This window comes from Nicotiana tomentosiformis, chromosome 11 (assembly GCF_000390325.3).
Source record: "Nicotiana tomentosiformis chromosome 11, ASM39032v3, whole genome shotgun sequence".
In the NCBI taxonomy this organism is placed as follows: Eukaryota; Viridiplantae; Streptophyta; class Magnoliopsida; order Solanales; family Solanaceae; genus Nicotiana; species Nicotiana tomentosiformis.
The window spans coordinates 5,321,543-5,325,666 of record NC_090822.1 but is presented as its reverse complement, the minus strand read 5'-3'; the positions used below and the strand labels follow the sequence as shown (position 1 = coordinate 5,325,666).

Sequence of the window (4,124 nt, the reverse complement as noted above, 5' to 3'; positions counted from 1 at the left end):
CAAGTTGTACTTGCACATATGTATTTGCATCAACCCTGGTGAACACCAATTGATCTTATTCTTTCCGCAATCTCAGCGGGTCATTGATTAGCATCTTTAGAAAACTCATCAAAAATTGTAACTATCTTCTCTGGAGTCTTCATCAATGGGGCTCCAGCTACATTGCTCAATATTCTACGTGAGGCCGGTGTCAATCCATCCCAAACGTCCCGGAGTTGCATCCACAGTTCAATTTCGTTATGTTGACACTTTCGAACAATCTACTTAAACTTCTCCCATGCTTCAAAAACCGTTTCACTATCTTTCTGGCGGAAGTTATAGATTTCTCTTCTAAACTTGCTCATTTTAGCTGAGGAGAAAGATTTATCAAGGAATTTTCAGGTCATCCTCCTCCCATGATCTAATCGAACCTGTGTGCAAGCTTCGAAGCCATTGTTTTGCATTATCTATAAGATAAAAGGGGAATTCCCTTAAATACACTACATCTTGTGACACACCATTGTATTGAAAGGTGTTCATAATCTCCTCGAAGTCCATTAGATGTGTGTTTGGATCTTGGTTTGGCTTCCCTCTTAATACACATCAATTCTAAAGGGTTTGAAGCAACCCATGCTTTAACTCAAAATTGTTTACAACAATTGGAGGTGGTATCACACTTAATAATCCTTGATTGTAGACTGATCTAGCATAATCGCAAAGTGTTCTCCCATGCATGGGAGCTTTATTTTCGAACTGGTCTGCACCCAAGGGTTGATTTTGAGCAATTCTACGACCTCTACCTTCTTCATAGATAATCTGTGCATCTCTAATAGAGGCTTCTTCAGCATCCCGTGCAGCTTGTTCACGTCGTTGGGCTACTTCTCTCGCAGAAAAATCTACATTATCCTCACCATTTCTAGCCATAAATTCTTTGGTTTAGGATTGCCCAACCTTTTCTAACGTCTCAGTGAGATTTCTTTCCTTCCTCATCAGTCACAATTATTTTTCTATCTCAGGCTCGTATGGTAGAACTTCTTTCGCAGAAGCTCGAGTCGTGCACCAATCTACACCTGTAACTCGCGCACTATTTCAAACACTATTGATTGCCAATCCCTGGCAACGACGCCAAAATTTGACGAGCGTAAAACACACACTTAAATTTTGCTCGCTAATCAAATATAGTATGGTATACTATCGTATCCACAAGGATTGTATTTAAACAGTATTCTCGTAGATTCTAGATTGATTGCTATCCAAGATGATCAACACTTGAGATTAATAAGATTTCTAGCTAAAATTAACTAAGATTCTAAAGTTATTGGCTAATGACAATCGAAACAAAGATAAGCAAGGAAGTTATTAGTGGGAGAAAATAAAGGTTGATAGGATAGGTACAAGATAATTGTTTGGAATCTAACTCTAGATAATTCACTTCTAATATTCAAGTGAGTCTCTCAAATTCACTCAATTATTAGTTCAAACATTCAGCAAAAACTCTTCTCTCGATTAAGTCTTAACCTCACAAGATGAAACAATTTAAGTACGTGAAAATATGCAAGAATGCGTAATGGATTGGTCTTTAAGAAAACCTCTTTCGATTATTCTCCTAACTAGGTTTAATCAACAATTCAACTAGCCTCTTTCGATTACTAAGAAGAATTAATGAACTCAACCAACAATATAATGCAAAATATCACAAGTTTAGCCTCTCTTGATTACATGAACAAGTAAATATATATATGCAACATGAATCATCCAACAACGCTTCAATACATGAAACTAGAGTAATAATCCAAAAACAAATATCAATACATCAAATCCATCAAACCCTAAAGAGAACTACTCCATAGATATGGAGCAATTCATCATAAATAAAGTTAAAGTATAGGAAAACATAAATTGAATCCAAACTCGGGTCTTGACTGAGGGAGGAATGATGAAATACTTGTACCTTTGCTCCTCCAACTCCTCCTTGGTTTCCTTAGGTCTAAAGTATGTCAAAAGTCCAGAAAATAACATTTTTCCATATATTTATACCAAGTAGTGTCGGGCCCAAACGAAATCACCCTTTCCTAGGCGAAATAGAAAAAACTTGCAAACTTAATGTTTTTCATGTGTCGCACTATGCTACGCCCAGTGCGTCGCATTAGTGCAATTCTCTCGATCGTAAACTCTCTGAACTTAGCTTGTCTGACAGAAATTTTTACTGATGCTACGCACTATGTCACGCACTATGCCTAGCATTAGTGTATTTTTTTGTCAGATCTCAAAAACCCATCCCGGCTTAATCTTTTGGAATTTTACCCTACTACGTCGCACTAGTGCATTTCTTTAGTTGTTTCTTCTTCCTTGATTTTTGACGTCCAGAAGTGATCCTTGACCCCTGAACACAATCCCGGCTTAATCTTTTGGAATTTTACTCAGACTTCAAAGCTCCAAATAGCTCGAATTAGTTCCACAACATCTACATAATTTGAAATTATTCCTACACGGCATAAAATACGCAATAAATACAAAATACTACCAATTAAAGCTCAACATAAGTAAAGTACAGTGAATTAGAGTGGAATAAGCGACTAAAACACGAGATTATAGCCTATCATCATTAGCCCGAGCTGAAATTGTGGAATTCCTTGCAAACTGTAAGATAGAGAATGGAAGGGTAAACAGTGTGGTGAAAGGTTTGAAGGCAATCTTTGATGATAAAGAGCTAGGGGAGATTCTAAGGATACTTGCTGAAGGCTACTATGACTATAAAAAGTTAAAGTGGCCAAGTCTAGAAAATCTACCTACCTTACTTGCTATCACCAAGAAGTTTGCTGATAGGGACTTTGAACTGTGACCTTGAGTTGTTTATAAGAGTGTGATGAATCCTGCACACGAAGTGGTCTTTGAATTTGTCAACCAGGTGATTCTGCCTAGGCACGAAAGAAGGCACATTGCTACTTTTATGGACTCGGTCCTTATGGAGTGCTTGGATAGTGGGAGGCAGATCAACTGGCCGGGATTTATAATCTAGCTCCTTAATAGGGTGGTTTCTGGCACCAAAACTCATGCCATACCATATGGGTTCATTCTCACTGTTGTGCTTTCTCACTTCAAGGTTTCCCTCAAGAAATGGGATATTAGCACAAACAAAGATCACTTTAAGGCCAACAACTTGATTGCCCTTGACTCTGAGGTCCATGCTGCTCCCAAAAAACCTTGTTCATCCAAGAGGGTGCCTGTAAACAGCAAGGTGAGATACTTGGAGCAGGAGAATGGGGCTAAGGATGCTGAGATTGAAAGGCTGAAGAAGAAGCTAGCGGAAGTAGAAACTGAGATAGATGCTCTCGGGTATGAGCTTGCAAAGGAGAACGAGAAGAATGAAGGCATTCTTCATGATATGATGAAGTTTCTTCAAGCCAGAAAGCAAGAACCTGGTTCTTCCAGCTTTAAACCCTTCCTAGCCTAGTTAGAAAACCAGTGACCCGAATGGGATGTTTTTTTTTAGATCTTTTTACTCATGGTGTAGTACTATTATTTCCTTATATACTTTGTGGATGGCTCATATCAATGATAATCATTGGTTTTTCTCTAACTGTTTGTTTATGTTTCTTAGATTGATAAGTAATACTTGACTCCATGATTGCATGTGAAGTAGCCTAAATAGCCATGAGTAAGATCTGCTAAAATCTGGTTATATAACTTAATTATGCAACTTTCCGATGACGCCAAAAGGGGGAAGATAGGTTATGCTTTTGCTTTGGACCGTGATGTTTATAACCTAATGATCCTGGTCCTTGATGATTTATGACCTTAAAATGGAAAGTGTTCTAACATTGTGTAGATGTTGAGCTGAGTTGAAACAGGTTTCATGCTTATGAAAAGCATAGAGTTTGTTATCATCAAAAGGGGGGAAATTTTTTGGCCTAAGTAAGTTTTGATGATTGACAAAGGGACACATGCATGAACCAGGCCCATACACAGTGTACACAGGGCACGGGCCGATTCAAGCACAAGGCATGCATGTGAAGGAGATAAACATAAGTGGTTATATCTGCTATTTTTTGAACAAAAAGGTTGCATAATTGATAAGGAGCAGGACTCCTTACTTGAAGACAACTCTATCCTAGATAAGGAAGGAGTTAGAAGTTGAAGATAAC

At 38.2% G+C, this 4,124-nt stretch overlaps 1 non-coding gene across 1 annotated transcript; it reads left to right on the top strand.

The window, feature by feature from the left end:
* Nucleotides 1–231: 231 nt before the first annotated feature.
* LOC117277688 (small nucleolar RNA R71) lies at nucleotides 232–338 on the top strand. The gene has a single exon (XR_004508014.1). It is a non-coding gene; the product is annotated as a small nucleolar RNA R71 (small nucleolar RNA).
* Nucleotides 339–4,124: the final 3,786 nt, after the last annotated feature.